Genomic DNA, 19,959 nt, shown 5'->3' with positions numbered 1-19,959 from the left:
AGGGCAATGTAGCACACCCACAGCAGAAGTTCTACTTCAGCCAGATCAGGCCTGCAAAGAAACTGCGTTTCACAGCCCTTTGTAAGGGATGTTCCCGGTAGGCTGTAAGAGCCCAATGCAGAGCGAGTTGTTTCTTAGCTTCCCAAAGAGCTGGAAGCAAGATGCTTTGGGGACTATCTCTGTCTTTGGAAACAATTCAGCACTTTGTGCCTTGAAGCTCTAGGGCAATGTAGCACACCCACAGCAGAAGTTCTACTTCAGCCAGATCAGGCCGGCAAAGAAACTGCGTTTCACAGCCCTTTGTAAGGGATGTTCCCGGTAGGCTGTAAGAGCCCAATGCAGAACGAGTTGTTTCTTAGCTTCCCAAAGAGCTGGAAGCAAGATGCTTTGGGGACTATCTCTGTCTTTGGAAACAATTCAGCACTTTGTGCCTTGAAGCTCTAGGGCAATGTAGCACACCCACAGCAGAAGTTCTACTTCAGCCAGATCAGGCCTGCAAAGAGACTGCGTTTCACAGCCCTTTGTAAGTGATGTTCCCGGTAGGCTGTAAGAGCCCAATGCAGAACGAGTTGTTTCTTAGCTTCCCAAAGAGCTGGAAGCAAGATGCTTTGGGGACTATCTCTGTTTTTGGAAACAATTCAGCACTTTGTGCCTTGAAGCTCTAGGGCAATGTAGCACACCCACAGCAGAAGTTCTACTTCAGCCAGATCAGGCCTGCAAAGAAACTGCGTTTCACAGCCCTTTGTAAGGGATGTTCCCGGTAGGCTGTAAGAGCCCAATGCAGAGCGAGTTGTTTCTTAGCTTCCCAAAGAGCTGGAAGCAAGATGCTTTGGGGACTATCTCTGTCTTTGGAAACAATTCAGCACTTTGTGCCTTGAAGCTCTAGGGCAATGTAGCACACCCACAGCAGAAGTTCTACTTCAGCCAGATCAGGCCTGCAAAGAAACTGCGTTTCACAGCCCTTTGTAAGGGATGTTCCCGGTAGGCTGTAAGAGCCCAATGCAGAGCGAGTTGTTTCTTAGCTTCCCAAAGAGCTGGAAGCAAGATGCTTTGGGGACTATCTCTGTCTTTGGAAACAATTCAGCACTTTGTGCCTTGAAGCTCTAGGGCAATGTAGCACACCCACAGCAGAAGTTCTACTTCAGCCAGATCAGGCCTGCAAAGAAACTGCGTTTCACAGCCCTTTGTAAGGGATGTTCCCGGTAGGCTGTAAGAGCCCAATGCAGAACGAGTTGTTTCTTAGCTTCCCAAAGAGCTGGAAGCAAGATGCTTTGGGGACTATCTCTGTCTTTGGAAACAATTCAGCACTTTGTGCCTTGAAGCTCTAGGGCAATGTAGCACACCCACAGCAGAAGTTCTACTTCAGCCAGATCAGGCCGGCAAAGAAACTGCGTTTCACAGCCCTTTGTAAGGGATGTTCCCGGTAGGCTGTAAGAACCCAATGCAGAACGAGTTGTTTCTTAGCTTCCCAAAGAGCTGGAAGCAAGATGCTTTGGGGACTATCTCTGTCTTTGGAAACAATTCAGCACTTTGTGCCTTGAAGCTCTAGGGCAATGTAGCACACCCACAGCAGAAGTTCTACTTCAGCCTGATCAGGCCTGCAAAGAAACTGCGTTTCACAGCCCTTTGTAAGGGATGTTCCCGGTAGGCTGTAAGAGCCCAATGCAGAGCGAGTTGTTTCTTAGCTTCCCAAAGAGCTGGAAGCAAGATGCTTTGGGGACTATCTCTGTCTTTGGAAACAATTCAGCACTTTGTGCCTTGAAGCTCTAGGGCAATGTAGCACACCCACAGCAGAAGTTCTACTTCAGCCAGATCAGGCCTGCAAAGAAACTGCGTTTCACAGCCCTTTGTAAGGGATGTTCCCGGTAGGCTGTAAGAGCCCAATGCAGAACGAGTTGTTTCTTAGCTTCCCAAAGAGCTGGAAGCAAGATGCTTTGGGGACTATCTCTGTCTTTGGAAACAATTCAGCACTTTGTGCCTTGAAGCTCTAGGGCAATGTAGCACACCCACAGCAGAAGTTCTACTTCAGCCAGATCAGGCCGGCAAAGAAACTGCGTTTCACAGCCCTTTGTAAGGGATGTTCCCGGTAGGCTGTAAGAGCCCAATGCAGAACGAGTTGTTTCTTAGCTTCCCAAAGAGCTGGAAGCAAGATGCTTTGGGGACTATCTCTGTCTTTGGAAACAATTCAGCACTTTGTGCCTTGAAGCTCTAGGGCAATGTAGCACACCCACAGCAGAAGTTCTACTTCAGCCAGATCAGGCCTGCAAAGAAACTGCGTTTCACAGCCCTTTGTAAGGGATGTTCCCGGTAGGCTGTAAGAGCCCAATGCAGAACGAGTTGTTTCTTAGCTTCCCAAAGAGCTGGAAGCAAGATGCTTTGGGGACTATCTCTGTCTTTGGAAACAATTCAGCACTTTGTGCCTTGAAGCTCTAGGGCAATGTAGCACACCCACAGCAGAAGTTCTACTTCAGCCAGATCAGGCCGGCAAAGAAACTGCGTTTCACAGCCCTTTGTAAGGGATGTTCCCGGTAGGCTGTAAGAGCCCAATGCAGAACGAGTTGTTTCTTAGCTTCCCAAAGAGCTGGAAGCAAGATGCTTTGGGGACTATCTCTGTCTTTGGAAACAATTCAGCACTTTGTGCCTTGAAGCTCTAGGGCAATGTAGCACACCCACAGCAGAAGTTCTACTTCAGCCAGATCAGGCCTGCAAAGAGACTGCGTTTCACAGCCCTTTGTAAGTGATGTTCCCGGTAGGCTGTAAGAGCCCAATGCAGAACGAGTTGTTTCTTAGCTTCCCAAAGAGCTGGAAGCAAGATGCTTTGGGGACTATCTCTGTTTTTGGAAACAATTCAGCACTTTGTGCCTTGAAGCTCTAGGGCAATGTAGCACACCCACAGCAGAAGTTCTACTTCAGCCAGATCAGGCCTGCAAAGAAACTGCGTTTCACAGCCCTTTGTAAGGGATGTTCCCGGTAGGCTGTAAGAGCCCAATGCAGAGCGAGTTGTTTCTTAGCTTCCCAAAGAGCTGGAAGCAAGATGCTTTGGGGACTATCTCTGTCTTTGGAAACAATTCAGCACTTTGTGCCTTGAAGCTCTAGGGCAATGTAGCACACCCACAGCAGAAGTTCTACTTCAGCCAGATCAGGCCTGCAAAGAAACTGCGTTTCACAGCCCTTTGTAAGGGATGTTCCCGGTAGGCTGTAAGAGCCCAATGCAGAGCGAGTTGTTTCTTAGCTTCCCAAAGAGCTGGAAGCAAGATGCTTTGGGGACTATCTCTGTCTTTGGAAACAATTCAGCACTTTGTGCCTTGAAGCTCTAGGGCAATGTAGCACACCCACAGCAGAAGTTCTACTTCAGCCAGATCAGGCCTGCAAAGAAACTGCGTTTCACAGCCCTTTGTAAGGGATGTTCCCGGTAGGCTGTAAGAGCCCAATGCAGAACGAGTTGTTTCTTAGCTTCCCAAAGAGCTGGAAGCAAGATGCTTTGGGGACTATCTCTGTCTTTGGAAACAATTCAGCACTTTGTGCCTTGAAGCTCTAGGGCAATGTAGCACACCCACAGCAGAAGTTCTACTTCAGCCAGATCAGGCCGGCAAAGAAACTGCGTTTCACAGCCCTTTGTAAGGGATGTTCCCGGTAGGCTGTAAGAACCCAATGCAGAACGAGTTGTTTCTTAGCTTCCCAAAGAGCTGGAAGCAAGATGCTTTGGGGACTATCTCTGTCTTTGGAAACAATTCAGCACTTTGTGCCTTGAAGCTCTAGGGCAATGTAGCACACCCACAGCAGAAGTTCTACTTCAGCCTGATCAGGCCTGCAAAGAAACTGCGTTTCACAGCCCTTTGTAAGGGATGTTCCCGGTAGGCTGTAAGAGCCCAATGCAGAGCGAGTTGTTTCTTAGCTTCCCAAAGAGCTGGAAGCAAGATGCTTTGGGGACTATCTCTGTCTTTGGAAACAATTCAGCACTTTGTGCCTTGAAGCTCTAGGGCAATGTAGCACACCCACAGCAGAAGTTCTACTTCAGCCAGATCAGGCCTGCAAAGAAACTGCGTTTCACAGCCCTTTGTAAGGGATGTTCCCGGTAGGCTGTAAGAGCCCAATGCAGAACGAGTTGTTTCTTAGCTTCCCAAAGAGCTGGAAGCAAGATGCTTTGGGGACTATCTCTGTCTTTGGAAACAATTCAGCACTTTGTGCCTTGAAGCTCTAGGGCAATGTAGCACACCCACAGCAGAAGTTCTACTTCAGCCAGATCAGGCCGGCAAAGAAACTGCGTTTCACAGCCCTTTGTAAGGGATGTTCCCGGTAGGCTGTAAGAGCCCAATGCAGAACGAGTTGTTTCTTAGCTTCCCAAAGAGCTGGAAGCAAGATGCTTTGGGGACTATCTCTGTCTTTGGAAACAATTCAGCACTTTGTGCCTTGAAGCTCTAGGGCAATGTAGCACACCCACAGCAGAAGTTCTACTTCAGCCAGATCAGGCCTGCAAAGAAACTGCGTTTCACAGCCCTTTGTAAGGGATGTTCCCGGTAGGCTGTAAGAGCCCAATGCAGAACGAGTTGTTTCTTAGCTTCCCAAAGAGCTGGAAGCAAGATGCTTTGGGGACTATCTCTGTCTTTGGAAACAATTCAGCACTTTGTGCCTTGAAGCTCTAGGGCAATGTAGCACACCCACAGCAGAAGTTCTACTTCAGCCAGATCAGGCCGGCAAAGAAACTGCGTTTCACAGCCCTTTGTAAGGGATGTTCCCGGTAGGCTGTAAGAGCCCAATGCAGAACGAGTTGTTTCTTAGCTTCCCAAAGAGCTGGAAGCAAGATGCTTTGGGGACTATCTCTGTCTTTGGAAACAATTCAGCACTTTGTGCCTTGAAGCTCTAGGGCAATGTAGCACACCCACAGCAGAAGTTCTACTTCAGCCAGATCAGGCCTGCAAAGAAACTGCGTTTCACAGCCCTTTGTAAGGGATGTTCCCGGTAGGCTGTAAGAGCCCAATGCAGAGCGAGTTGTTTCTTAGCTTCCCAAAGAGCTGGAAGCAAGATGCTTTGGGGACTATCTCTGTCTTTGGAAACAATTCAGCACTTTGTGCCTTGAAGCTCTAGGGCAATGTAGCACACCCACAGCAGAAGTTCTACTTCAGCCAGATCAGGCCTGCAAAGAAACTGCGTTTCACAGCCCTTTGTAAGGGATGTTCCCGGTAGGCTGTAAGAGCCCAATGCAGAACGAGTTGTTTCTTAGCTTCCCAAAGAGCTGGAAGCAAGATGCTTTGGGGACTATCTCTGTCTTTGGAAACAATTCAGCACTTTGTGCCTTGAAGCTCTAGGGCAATGTAGCACACCCACAGCAGAAGTTCTACTTCAGCCAGATCAGGCCTGCAAAGAAACTGCGTTTCACAGCCCTTTGTAAGGGATGTTCCCGGTAGGCTGTAAGAGCCCAATGCAGAACGAGTTGTTTCTTAGCTTCCCAAAGAGCTGGAAGCAAGATGCTTTGGGGACTATCTCTGTCTTTGGAAACAATTCAGCACTTTGTGCCTTGAAGCTCTAGGGCAATGTAGCACACCCAGAGCAGAAGTTCTACTTCAGCCAGATCAGGCCTGCAAAGAAACTGCGTTTCACAGCCCTTTGTAAGGGATGTTCCCGGTAGGCTGTAAGAGCCCAATGCAGAGCGAGTTGTTTCTTAGCTTCCCAAAGAGCTGGAAGCAAGATGCTTTGGGGACTATCTCTGTCTTTGGAAACAATTCAGCACTTTGTGCCTTGAAGCTCTAGGGCAATGTAGCACACCCACAGCAGAAGTTCTACTTCAGCCAGATCAGGCCTGCAAAGAAACTGCGTTTCACAGCCCTTTGTAAGGGATGTTCCCGGTAGGCTGTAAGAGCCCAATGCAGAGCGAGTTGTTTCTTAGCTTCCCAAAGAGCTGGAAGCAAGATGCTTTGGGGACTATCTCTGTCTTTGGAAACAATTCAGCACTTTGTGCCTTGAAGCTCTAGGGCAATGTAGCACACCCACAGCAGAAGTTCTACTTCAGCCAGATCAGGCCTGCAAAGAAACTGCGTTTCACAGCCCTTTGTAAGGGATGTTCCCGGTAGGCTGTAAGAGCCCAATGCAGAACGAGTTGTTTCTTAGCTTCCCAAAGAGCTGGAAGCAAGATGCTTTGGGGACTATCTCTGTCTTTGGAAACAATTCAGCACTTTGTGCCTTGAAGCTCTAGGGCAATGTAGCACACCCAGAGCAGAAGTTCTACTTCAGCCAGATCAGGCCGGCAAAGAAACTGCGTTTCACAGCCCTTTGTAAGGGATGTTCCCGGTAGGCTGTAAGAGCCCAATGCAGAACGAGTTGTTTCTTAGCTTCCCAAAGAGCTGGAAGCAAGATGCTTTGGGGACTATCTCTGTCTTTGGAAACAATTCAGCACTTTGTGCCTTGAAGCTCTAGGGCAATGTAGCACACCCACAGCAGAAGTTCTACTTCAGCCAGATCAGGCCTGCAAAGAAACTGCGTTTCACAGCCCTTTGTAAGGGATGTTCCCGGTAGGCTGTAAGAGCCCAATGCAGAACGAGTTGTTTCTTAGCTTCCCAAAGAGCTGGAAGCAAGATGCTTTGGGGACTATCTCTGTCTTTGGAAACAATTCAGCACTTTGTGCCTTGAAGCTCTAGGGCAATGTAGCACACCCACAGCAGAAGTTCTACTTCAGCCAGATCAGGTTGCAAAGAAACTGCGTTTCACAGCCCTTTGTAAGGGATGTTCCCGGTAGGCTGTAAGAGCCCAATGCAGAGCGAGTTGTTTCTTAGCTTCCCAAAGAGCTGGAAGCAAGATGCTTTGGGGACTATCTCTGTCTTTGGAAACAATTCAGCACTTTGTGCCTTGAAGCTCTAGGGCAATGTAGCACACCCACAGCAGAAGTTCTACTTCAGCCAGATCAGGCCTGCAAAGAAACTGCGTTTCACAGCCCTTTGTAAGGGATGTTCCCGGTAGGCTGTAAGAGCCCAATGCAGAGCGAGTTGTTTCTTAGCTTCCCAAAGAGCTGGAAGCAAGATGCTTTGGGGACTATCTCTGTCTTTGGAAACAATTCAGCACTTTGTGCCTTGAAGCTCTAGGGCAATGTAGCACACCCACAGCAGAAGTTCTACTTCAGCCAGATCAGGCCTGCAAAGAAACTGCGTTTCACAGCCCTTTGTAAGGGATGTTCCCGGTAGGCTGTAAGAGCCCAATGCAGAGCGAGTTGTTTCTTAGCTTCCCAAAGAGCTGGAAGCAAGATGCTTTGGGGACTATCTCTGTCTTTGGAAACAATTCAGCACTTTGTGCCTTGAAGCTCTAGGGCAATGTAGCACACCCACAGCAGAAGTTCTACTTCAGCCAGATCAGGCCTGCAAAGAAACTGCGTTTCACAGCCCTTTGTAAGGGATGTTCCCGGTAGGCTGTAAGAGCCCAATGCAGAACGAGTTGTTTCTTAGCTTCCCAAAGAGCTGGAAGCAAGATGCTTTGGGGACTATCTCTGTCTTTGGAAACAATTCAGCACTTTGTGCCTTGAAGCTCTAGGGCAATGTAGCACACCCACAGCAGAAGTTCTACTTCAGCCAGATCAGGCCGGCAAAGAAACTGCGTTTCACAGCCCTTTGTAAGGGATGTTCCCGGTAGGCTGTAAGAACCCAATGCAGAACGAGTTGTTTCTTAGCTTCCCAAAGAGCTGGAAGCAAGATGCTTTGGGGACTATCTCTGTCTTTGGAAACAATTCAGCACTTTGTGCCTTGAAGCTCTAGGGCAATGTAGCACACCCACAGCAGAAGTTCTACTTCAGCCTGATCAGGCCTGCAAAGAAACTGCGTTTCACAGCCCTTTGTAAGGGATGTTCCCGGTAGGCTGTAAGAGCCCAATGCAGAGCGAGTTGTTTCTTAGCTTCCCAAAGAGCTGGAAGCAAGATGCTTTGGGGACTATCTCTGTCTTTGGAAACAATTCAGCACTTTGTGCCTTGAAGCTCTAGGGCAATGTAGCACACCCACAGCAGAAGTTCTACTTCAGCCAGATCAGGCCTGCAAAGAAACTGCGTTTCACAGCCCTTTGTAAGGGATGTTCCCGGTAGGCTGTAAGAGCCCAATGCAGAACGAGTTGTTTCTTAGCTTCCCAAAGAGCTGGAAGCAAGATGCTTTGGGGACTATCTCTGTCTTTGGAAACAATTCAGCACTTTGTGCCTTGAAGCTCTAGGGCAATGTAGCACACCCACAGCAGAAGTTCTACTTCAGCCAGATCAGGCCGGCAAAGAAACTGCGTTTCACAGCCCTTTGTAAGGGATGTTCCCGGTAGGCTGTAAGAGCCAAATGCAGAACGAGTTGTTTCTTAGCTTCCCAAAGAGCTGGAAGCAAGATGCTTTGGGGACTATCTCTGTCTTTGGAAACAATTCAGCACTTTGTGCCTTGAAGCTCTAGGGCAATGTAGCACACCCACAGCAGAAGTTCTACTTCAGCCAGATCAGGCCTGCAAAGAAACTGCGTTTCACAGCCCTTTGTAAGGGATGTTCCCGGTAGGCTGTAAGAGCCCAATGCAGAACGAGTTGTTTCTTAGCTTCCCAAAGAGCTGGAAGCAAGATGCTTTGGGGACTATCTCTGTCTTTGGAAACAATTCAGCACTTTGTGCCTTGAAGCTCTAGGGCAATGTAGCACACCCAGAGCAGAAGTTCTACTTCAGCCAGATCAGGCCTGCAAAGAAACTGCGTTTCACAGCCCTTTGTAAGGGATGTTCCCGGTAGGCTGTAAGAGCCCAATGCAGAACGAGTTGTTTCTTAGCTTCCCAAAGAGCTGGAAGCAAGATGCTTTGGGGACTATCTCTGTCTTTGGAAACAATTCAGCACTTTGTGCCTTGAAGCTCTAGGGCAATGTAGCACACCCAGAGCAGAAGTTCTACTTCAGCCAGATCAGGCCTGCAAAGAAACTGCGTTTCACAGCCCTTTGTAAGGGATGTTCCCGGTAGGCTGTAAGAGCCCAATGCAGAGCGAGTTGTTTCTTAGCTTCCCAAAGAGCTGGAAGCAAGATGCTTTGGGGACTATCTCTGTCTTTGGAAACAATTCAGCACTTTGTGCCTTGAAGCTCTAGGGCAATGTAGCACACCCACAGCAGAAGTTCTACTTCAGCCAGATCAGGCCGGCAAAGAAACTGCGTTTCACAGCCCTTTGTAAGGGATGTTCCCGGTAGGCTGTAAGAGCCCAATGCAGAACGAGTTGTTTCTTAGCTTCCCAAAGAGCTGGAAGCAAGATGCTTTGGGGACTATCTCTGTCTTTGGAAACAATTCAGCACTTTGTGCCTTGAAGCTCTAGGGCAATGTAGCACACCCACAGCAGAAGTTCTACTTCAGCCAGATCAGGCCGGCAAAGAAACTGCGTTTCACAGCCCTTTGTAAGGGATGTTCCCGGTAGGCTGTAAGAGCCCAATGCAGAACGAGTTGTTTCTTAGCTTCCCAAAGAGCTGGAAGCAAGATGCTTTGGGGACTATCTCTGTCTTTGGAAACAATTCAGCACTTTGTGCCTTGAAGCTCTAGGGCAATGTAGCACACCCACAGCAGAAGTTCTACTTCAGCCAGATCAGGCCTGCAAAGAAACTGCGTTTCACAGCCCTTTGTAAGGGATGTTCCCGGTAGGCTGTAAGAGCCCAATGCAGAGCGAGTTGTTTCTTAGCTTCCCAAAGAGCTGGAAGCAAGATGCTTTGGGGACTATCTCTGTCTTTGGAAACAATTCAGCACTTTGTGCCTTGAAGCTCTAGGGCAATGTAGCACACCCACAGCAGAAGTTCTACTTCAGCCAGATCAGGCCTGCAAAGAAACTGCGTTTCACAGCCCTTTGTAAGGGATGTTCCCGGTAGGCTGTAAGAGCCCAATGCAGAACGAGTTGTTTCTTAGCTTCCCAAAGAGCTGGAAGCAAGATGCTTTGGGGACTATCTCTGTCTTTGGAAACAATTCAGCACTTTGTGCCTTGAAGCTCTAGGGCAATGTAGCACACCCACAGCAGAAGTTCTACTTCAGCCAGATCAGGCCTGCAAAGAAACTGCGTTTCACAGCCCTTTGTAAGGGATGTTCCCGGTAGGCTGTAAGAGCCCAATGCAGAACGAGTTGTTTCTTAGCTTCCCAAAGAGCTGGAAGCAAGATGCTTTGGGGACTATCTCTGTCTTTGGAAACAATTCAGCACTTTGTGCCTTGAAGCTCTAGGGCAATGTAGCACACCCACAGCAGAAGTTCTACTTCAGCCAGATCAGGCCTGCAAAGAAACTGCGTTTCACAGCCCTTTGTAAGGGATGTTCCCGGTAGGCTGTAAGAGCCCAATGCAGAACGAGTTGTTTCTTAGCTTCCCAAAGAGCTGGAAGCAAGATGCTTTGGGGACTATCTCTGTCTTTGGAAACAATTCAGCACTTTGTGCCTTGAAGCTCTAGGGCAATGTAGCACACCCACAGCAGAAGTTCTACTTCAGCCAGATCAGGCCTGCAAAGAAACTGCGTTTCACAGCCCTTTGTAAGGGATGTTCCCGGTAGGCTGTAAGAGCCCAATGCAGAACGAGTTGTTTCTTAGCTTCCCAAAGAGCTGGAAGCAAGATGCTTTGGGGACTATCTCTGTCTTTGGAAACAATTCAGCACTTTGTGCCTTGAAGCTCTAGGGCAATGTAGCACACCCAGAGCAGAAGTTCTACTTCAGCCAGATCAGGCCGGCAAAGAAACTGCGTTTCACAGCCCTTTGTAAGGGATGTTCCCGGTAGGCTGTAAGAGCCCAATGCAGAACGAGTTGTTTCTTAGCTTCCCAAAGAGCTGGAAGCAAGATGCTTTGGGGACTATCTCTGTCTTTGGAAACAATTCAGCACTTTGTGCCTTGAAGCTCTAGGGCAATGTAGCACACCCACAGCAGAAGTTCTACTTCAGCCACATCACGCCTGCAAAGAAACTGCGTTTCACAGCCCTTTGTAAGGGATGTTCCCGGTAGGCTGTAAGAGCCCAATGCAGAACGAGTTGTTTCTTAGCTTCCCAAAGAGCTGGAAGCAAGATGCTTTGGGGACTATCTCTGTCTTTGGAAACAATTCAGCACTTTGTGCCTTGAAGCTCTAGGGCAATGTAGCACACCCACAGCAGAAGTTCTACTTCAGCCAGATCAGGTTGCAAAGAAACTGCGTTTCACAGCCCTTTGTAAGGGATGTTCCCGGTAGGCTGTAAGAGCCCAATGCAGAGCGAGTTGTTTCTTAGCTTCCCAAAGAGCTGGAAGCAAGATGCTTTGGGGACTATCTCTGTCTTTGGAAACAATTCAGCACTTTGTGCCTTGAAGCTCTAGGGCAATGTAGCACACCCACAGCAGAAGTTCTACTTCAGCCAGATCAGGCCTGCAAAGAAACTGCGTTTCACAGCCCTTTGTAAGGGATGTTCCCGGTAGGCTGTAAGAGCCCAATGCAGAGCGAGTTGTTTCTTAGCTTCCCAAAGAGCTGGAAGCAAGATGCTTTGGGGACTATCTCTGTCTTTGGAAACAATTCAGCACTTTGTGCCTTGAAGCTCTAGGGCAATGTAGCACACCCACAGCAGAAGTTCTACTTCAGCCAGATCAGGCCTGCAAAGAAACTGCGTTTCACAGCCCTTTGTAAGGGATGTTCCCGGTAGGCTGTAAGAGCCCAATGCAGAGCGAGTTGTTTCTTAGCTTCCCAAAGAGCTGGAAGCAAGATGCTTTGGGGACTATCTCTGTCTTTGGAAACAATTCAGCACTTTGTGCCTTGAAGCTCTAGGGCAATGTAGCACACCCACAGCAGAAGTTCTACTTCAGCCAGATCAGGCCTGCAAAGAAACTGCGTTTCACAGCCCTTTGTAAGGGATGTTCCCGGTAGGCTGTAAGAGCCCAATGCAGAACGAGTTGTTTCTTAGCTTCCCAAAGAGCTGGAAGCAAGATGCTTTGGGGACTATCTCTGTCTTTGGAAACAATTCAGCACTTTGTGCCTTGAAGCTCTAGGGCAATGTAGCACACCCACAGCAGAAGTTCTACTTCAGCCAGATCAGGCCGGCAAAGAAACTGCGTTTCACAGCCCTTTGTAAGGGATGTTCCCGGTAGGCTGTAAGAACCCAATGCAGAACGAGTTGTTTCTTAGCTTCCCAAAGAGCTGGAAGCAAGATGCTTTGGGGACTATCTCTGTCTTTGGAAACAATTCAGCACTTTGTGCCTTGAAGCTCTAGGGCAATGTAGCACACCCACAGCAGAAGTTCTACTTCAGCCTGATCAGGCCTGCAAAGAAACTGCGTTTCACAGCCCTTTGTAAGGATGTTCCCGGTAGGCTGTAAGAGCCCAATGCAGAGCGAGTTGTTTCTTAGCTTCCCAAAGAGCTGGAAGCAAGATGCTTTGGGGACTATCTCTGTCTTTGGAAACAATTCAGCACTTTGTGCCTTGAAGCTCTAGGGCAATGTAGCACACCCACAGCAGAAGTTCTACTTCAGCCAGATCAGGCCTGCAAAGAAACTGCGTTTCACAGCCCTTTGTAAGGGATGTTCCCGGTAGGCTGTAAGAGCCCAATGCAGAACGAGTTGTTTCTTAGCTTCCCAAAGAGCTGGAAGCAAGATGCTTTGGGGACTATCTCTGTCTTTGGAAACAATTCAGCACTTTGTGCCTTGAAGCTCTAGGGCAATGTAGCACACCCACAGCAGAAGTTCTACTTCAGCCAGATCAGGCCGGCAAAGAAACTGCGTTTCACAGCCCTTTGTAAGGGATGTTCCCGGTAGGCTGTAAGAGCCCAATGCAGAACGAGTTGTTTCTTAGCTTCCCAAAGAGCTGGAAGCAAGATGCTTTGGGGACTATCTCTGTCTTTGGAAACAATTCAGCACTTTGTGCCTTGAAGCTCTAGGGCAATGTAGCACACCCACAGCAGAAGTTCTACTTCAGCCAGATCAGGCCTGCAAAGAAACTGCGTTTCACAGCCCTTTGTAAGGGATGTTCCCGGTAGGCTGTAAGAGCCCAATGCAGAACGAGTTGTTTCTTAGCTTCCCAAAGAGCTGGAAGCAAGATGCTTTGGGGACTATCTCTGTCTTTGGAAACAATTCAGCACTTTGTGCCTTGAAGCTCTAGGGCAATGTAGCACACCCACAGCAGAAGTTCTACTTCAGCCAGATCAGGCCTGCAAAGAAACTGCGTTTCACAGCCCTTTGTATGGGATGTTCCCGGTAGGCTGTAAGAGCCCAATGCAGAACGAGTTGTTTCTTAGCTTCCCAAAGAGCTGGAAGGAAGATGCTTTGGGGACTATCTCTGTCTTTGGAAACAATTCAGCACTTTGTGCCTTGAAGCTCTAGGGCAATGTAGCACACCCAGAGCAGAAGTTCTACTTCAGCCAGATCAGGCCTGCAAAGAAACTGCGTTTCACAGCCCTTTGTAAGGGATGTTCCCGGTAGGCTGTAAGAGCCCAATGCAGAGCGAGTTGTTTCTTAGCTTCCCAAAGAGCTGGAAGCAAGATGCTTTGGGGACTATCTCTGTCTTTGGAAACAATTCAGCACTTTGTGCCTTGAAGCTCTAGGGCAATGTAGCACACCCACAGCAGAAGTTCTACTTCAGCCAGATCAGGCCTGCAAAGAAACTGCGTTTCACAGCCCTTTGTAAGGGATGTTCCCGGTAGGCTGTAAGAGCCCAATGCAGAGCGAGTTGTTTCTTAGCTTCCCAAAGAGCTGGAAGCAAGATGCTTTGGGGACTATCTCTGTCTTTGGAAACAATTCAGCACTTTGTGCCTTGAAGCTCTAGGGCAATGTAGCACACCCACAGCAGAAGTTCTACTTCAGCCAGATCAGGCCGGCAAAGAAACTGCGTTTCACAGCCCTTTGTAAGGGATGTTCCCGGTAGGCTGTAAGAGCCCAATGCAGAACGAGTTGTTTCTTAGCTTCCGAAAGAGCTGGAAGCAAGATGCTTTGGGGACTATCTCTGTCTTTGGAAACAATTCAGCACTTTGTGCCTTGAAGCTCTAGGGCAATGTAGCACACCCACAGCAGAAGTTCTACTTCAGCCAGATCAGGCCTGCAAAGAGACTGCGTTTCACAGCCCTTTGTAAGTGATGTTCCCGGTAGGCTGTAAGAGCCCAATGCAGAACGAGTTGTTTCTTAGCTTCCCAAAGAGCTGGAAGCAAGATGCTTTGGGGACTATCTCTGTTTTTGGAAACAATTCAGCACTTTGTGCCTTGAAGCTCTAGGGCAATGTAGCACACCCACAGCAGAAGTTCTACTTCAGCCAGATCAGGCCTGCAAAGAAACTGCGTTTCACAGCCCTTTGTAAGGGATGTTCCCGGTAGGCTGTAAGAGCCCAATGCAGAGCGAGTTGTTTCTTAGCTTCCCAAAGAGCTGGAAGCAAGATGCTTTGGGGACTATCTCTGTCTTTGGAAACAATTCAGCACTTTGTGCCTTGAAGCTCTAGGGCAATGTAGCACACCCACAGCAGAAGTTCTACTTCAGCCAGATCAGGCCTGCAAAGAAACTGCGTTTCACAGCCCTTTGTAAGGGATGTTCCCGGTAGGCTGTAAGAGCCCAATGCAGAGCGAGTTGTTTCTTAGCTTCCCAAAGAGCTGGAAGCAAGATGCTTTGGGGACTATCTCTGTCTTTGGAAACAATTCAGCACTTTGTGCCTTGAAGCTCTAGGGCAATGTAGCACACCCACAGCAGAAGTTCTACTTCAGCCAGATCAGGCCTGCAAAGAAACTGCGTTTCACAGCCCTTTGTAAGGGATGTTCCCGGTAGGCTGTAAGAGCCCAATGCAGAGCGAGTTGTTTCTTAGCTTCCCAAAGAGCTGGAAGCAAGATGCTTTGGGGACTATCTCTGTCTTTGGAAACAATTCAGCACTTTGTGCCTTGAAGCTCTAGGGCAATGTAGCACACCCACAGCAGAAGTTCTACTTCAGCCAGATCAGGCCTGCAAAGAAACTGCGTTTCACAGCCCTTTGTAAGGGATGTTCCCGGTAGGCTGTAAGAGCCCAATGCAGAGCGAGTTGTTTCTTAGCTTCCCAAAGAGCTGGAAGCAAGATGCTTTGGGGACTATCTCTGTCTTTGGAAACAATTCAGCACTTTGTGCCTTGAAGCTCTAGGGCAATGTAGCACACCCACAGCAGAAGTTCTACTTCAGCCAGATCAGGCCGGCAAAGAAACTGCGTTTCACAGCCCTTTGTAAGGGATGTTCCCGGTAGGCTGTAAGAGCCCAATGCAGAACGAGTTGTTTCTTAGCTTCCGAAAGAGCTGGAAGCAAGATGCTTTGGGGACTATCTCTGTCTTTGGAAACAATTCAGCACTTTGTGCCTTGAAGCTCTAGGGCAATGTAGCACACCCACAGCAGAAGTTCTACTTCAGCCAGATCAGGCCTGCAAAGAGACTGCGTTTCACAGCCCTTTGTAAGTGATGTTCCCGGTAGGCTGTAAGAGCCCAATGCAGAACGAGTTGTTTCTTAGCTTCCCAAAGAGCTGGAAGCAAGATGCTTTGGGGACTATCTCTGTTTTTGGAAACAATTCAGCACTTTGTGCCTTGAAGCTCTAGGGCAATGTAGCACACCCACAGCAGAAGTTCTACTTCAGCCAGATCAGGCCTGCAAAGAAACTGCGTTTCACAGCCCTTTGTAAGGGATGTTCCCGGTAGGCTGTAAGAGCCCAATGCAGAGCGAGTTGTTTCTTAGCTTCCCAAAGAGCTGGAAGCAAGATGCTTTGGGGACTATCTCTGTCTTTGGAAACAATTCAGCACTTTGTGCCTTGAAGCTCTAGGGCAATGTAGCACACCCACAGCAGAAGTTCTACTTCAGCCAGATCAGGCCTGCAAAGAAACTGCGTTTCACAGCCCTTTGTAAGGGATGTTCCCGGTAGGCTGTAAGAGCCCAATGCAGAGCGAGTTGTTTCTTAGCTTCCCAAAGAGCTGGAAGCAAGATGCTTTGGGGACTATCTCTGTCTTTGGAAACAATTCAGCACTTTGTGCCTTGAAGCTCTAGGGCAATGTAGCACACCCACAGCAGAAGTTCTACTTCAGCCAGATCAGGCCTGCAAAGAAACTGCGTTTCACAGCCCTTTGTAAGGGATGTTCCCGGTAGGCTGTAAGAGCCCAATGCAGAACGAGTTGTTTCTTAGCTTCCCAAAGAGCTGGAAGCAAGATGCTTTGGGGACTATCTCTGTCTTTGGAAACAATTCAGCACTTTGTGCCTTGAAGCTCTAGGGCAATGTAGCACACCCACAGCAGAAGTTCTACTTCAGCCAGATCAGGCCGGCAAAGAAACTGCGTTTCACAGCCCTTTGTAAGGGATGTTCCCGGTAGGCTGTAAGAGCCCAATGCAGAACGAGTTGTTTCTTAGCTTCCCAAAGAGCTGGAAGCAAGATGCTTTGGGGACTATCTCTGTCTTTGGAAACAATTCAGCACTTTGTGCCTTGAAGCTCTAGGGCAATGTAGCACACCCACAGCAGAAGTTCTACTTCAGCCAGATCAGGCCTGCAAAGAAACTGCGTTTCACAGCCCTTTGTAAGGGATGTTCCCGGTAGGCTGTAAGAGCCCAATGCAGAGCGAGTTGTTTCTTAGCTTCCCAAAGAGCTGGAAGCAAGATGCTTTGGGGACTATCTCTGTCTTTGGAAACAATTCAGCACTTTGTGCCTTGAAGCTCTAGGGCAATGTAGCACACCCACAGCAGAAGTTCTACTTCAGCCAGATCAGGCCTGCAAAGAAACTGCGTTTCACAGCCCTTTGTAAGGGATGTTCCCGGTAGGCTGTAAGAGCCCAATGCAGAACGAGTTGTTTCTTAGCTTCCCAAAGAGCTGGAAGCAAGATGCTTTGGGGACTATCTCTGTCTTTGGAAACAATTCAGCACTTTGTGCCTTGAAGCTCTAGGGCAATGTAGCACACCCACAGCAGAAGTTCTACTTCAGCCAGATCAGGCCTGCAAAGAAACTGCGTTTCACAGCCCTTTGTAAGGGATGTTCCCGGTAGGCTGTAAGAGCCCAATGCAGAACGAGTTGTTTCTTAGCTTCCCAAAGAGCTGGAAGCAAGATGCTTTGGGGACTATCTCTGTCTTTGGAAACAATTCAGCACTTTGTGCCTTGAAGCTCTAGGGCAATGTAGCACACCCAGAGCAGAAGTTCTACTTCAGCCAGATCAGGCCTGCAAAGAAACTGCGTTTCACAGCCCTTTGTAAGGGATGTTCCCGGTAGGCTGTAAGAGCCCAATGCAGAGCGAGTTGTTTCTTAGCTTCCCAAAGAGCTGGAAGCAAGATGCTTTGGGGACTATCTCTGTCTTTGGAAACAATTCAGCACTTTGTGCCTTGAAGCTCTAGGGCAATGTAGCACACCCACAGCAGAAGTTCTACTTCAGCCAGATCAGGCCTGCAAAGAAACTGCGTTTCACAGCCCTTTGTAAGGGATGTTCCCGGTAGGCTGTAAGAGCCCAATGCAGAACGAGTTGTTTCTTAGCTTCCCAAAGAGCTGGAAGCAAGATGCTTTGGGGACTATCTCTGTCTTTGGAAACAATTCAGCACTTTGTGCCTTGAAGCTCTAGGGCAATGTAGCACACCCACAGCAGAAGTTCTACTTCAGCCAGATCAGGCCTGCAAAGAAACTGCGTTTCACAGCCCTTTGTAAGGGATGTTCCCGGTAGGCTGTAAGAGCCCAATGCAGAACGAGTTGTTTCTTAGCTTCCCAAAGAGCTGGAAGCAAGATGCTTTGGGGACTATCTCTGTCTTTGGAAACAATTCAGCACTTTGTGCCTTGAAGCTCTAGGGCAATGTAGCACACCCACAGCAGAAGTTCTACTTCAGCCAGATCAGGCCTGCAAAGAAACTGCGTTTCACAGCCCTTTGTAAGGGATGTTCCCGGTAGGCTGTAAGAGCCCAATGCAGAACGAGTTGTTTCTTAGCTTCCCAAAGAGCTGGAAGCAAGATGCTTTGGGGACTATCTCTGTCTTTGGAAACAATTCAGCACTTTGTGCCTTGAAGCTCTAGGGCAATGTAGCACACCCACAGCAGAAGTTCTACTTCAGCCAGATCAGGCCGGCAAAGAAACTGCGTTTCACAGCCCTTTGTAAGGGATGTTCCCGGTAGGCTGTAAGAGCCCAATGCAGAACGAGTTGTTTCTTAGCTTCCCAAAGAGCTGGAAGCAAGATGCTTTGGGGACTATCTCTGTCTTTGGAAACAATTCAGCACTTTGTGCCTTGAAGCTCTAGGGCAATGTAGCACACCCACAGCAGAAGTTCTACTTCAGCCAGATCAGGTTGCAAAGAAACTGCGTTTCACAGCCCTTTGTAAGGGATGTTCCCGGTAGGCTGTAAGAGCCCAATGCAGAGCGAGTTGTTTCTTAGCTTCCCAAAGAGCTGGAAGCAAGATGCTTTGGGGACTATCTCTGTCTTTGGAAACAATTCAGCACTTTGTGCCTTGAAGCTCTAGGGCAATGTAGCACACCCACAGCAGAAGTTCTACTTCAGCCAGATCAGGCCTGCAAAGAAACTGCGTTTCACAGCCCTTTGTAAGGGATGTTCCCGGTAGGCTGTAAGAGCCCAATGCAGAACGAGTTGTTTCTTAGCTTCCCAAAGAGCTGGAAGGAAGATGCTTTGGGGACTATCTCTGTCTTTGGAAACAATTCAGCACTTTGTGCCTTGAAGCTCTAGGGCAATGTAGCACACCCACAGCAGAAGTTCTACTTCAGCCAGATCAGGTTGCAAAGAAACTGCGTTTCACAGCCCTTTGTAAGGGATGTTCCCGGTAGGCTGTAAGAGCCCAATGCAGAGCGAGTTGTTTCTTAGCTTCCCAAAGAGCTGGAAGCAAGATGCTTTGGGGACTATCTCTGTCTTTGGAAACAATTCAGCACTTTGTGCCTTGAAGCTCTAGGGCAATGTAGCACACCCACAGCAGAAGTTCTACTTCAGCCAGATCAGGCCGGCAAAGAAACTGCGTTTCACAGCCCTTTGTAAGGGATGTTCCCGGTAGGCTGTAAGAGCCCAATGCAGAACGAGTTATTTCTTAGCTTCCCAAAGAGCTGGAAGCAAGATGCTTTGGGGACTATCTCTGTCTTTGGAAACAATTCAGCACTTTGTGCCTTGAAGCTCTAGGGCAATGTAGCACACCCAGAGCAGAAGTTCTACTTCAGCCAGATCAGGCCTGCAAAGAAACTGCGTTTCACAGCCCTTTGTAAGGGATGTTCCCGGTAGGCTGTAAGAGCCCAATGCAGAGCGAGTTGTTTCTTAGCTTCCCAAAGAGCTGGAAGCAAGATGCTTTGGGGACTATCTCTGTCTTTGGAAACAATTCAGCACTTTGTGCCTTGAAGCTCTAGGGCAATGTAGCACACCCACAGCAGAAGTTCTACTTCAGCCAGATCAGGCCTGCAAAGAAACTGCGTTTCACAGCCCTTTGTAAGGGATGTTCCCGGTAGGCTGTAAGAGCCCAATGCAGAACGAGTTGTTTCTTAGCTTCCCAAAGAGCTGGAAGGAAGATGCTTTGGGGACTATCTCTGTCTTTGGAAACAATTCAGCACTTTGTGCCTTGAAGCTCTAGGGCAATGTAGCACACCCAGAGCAGAAGTTCTACTTCAGCCAGATCAGGCCTGCAAAGAAACTGCGTTTCACAGCCCTTTGTAAGGGATGTTCCCGGTAGGCTGTAAGAGCCCAATGCAGAGCGAGTTGTTTCTTAGCTTCCCAAAGAGCTGGAAGCAAGATGCTTTGGGGACTATCTCTGTCTTTGGAAACAATTCAGCACTTTGTGCCTTGAAGCTCTAGGGCAATGTAGCACACCCACAGCAGAAGTTCTACTTCAGCCAGATCAGGCCGGCAAAGAAACTGCGTTTCACAGCCCTTTGTAAGGGATGTTCCCGGTAGGCTGTAAGAACCCAATGCAGAACGAGTTGTTTCTTAGCTTCCCAAAGAGCTGGAAGCAAGATGCTTTGGGGACTATCTCTGTCTTTGGAAACAATTCAGCACTTTGTGCCTTGAAGCTCTAGGGCAATGTAGCACACCCACAGCAGAAGTTCTACTTCAGCCAGATCAGGTTGCAAAGAAACTACGTTTCACAG

This window comes from Equus asinus, chromosome 2 (genome assembly GCF_041296235.1).
Source record: "Equus asinus isolate D_3611 breed Donkey chromosome 2, EquAss-T2T_v2, whole genome shotgun sequence".
In the NCBI taxonomy this organism is placed as follows: Eukaryota; Metazoa; Chordata; class Mammalia; order Perissodactyla; family Equidae; genus Equus; species Equus asinus.
Note: the sequence above shows the minus strand (reverse complement) of the source record.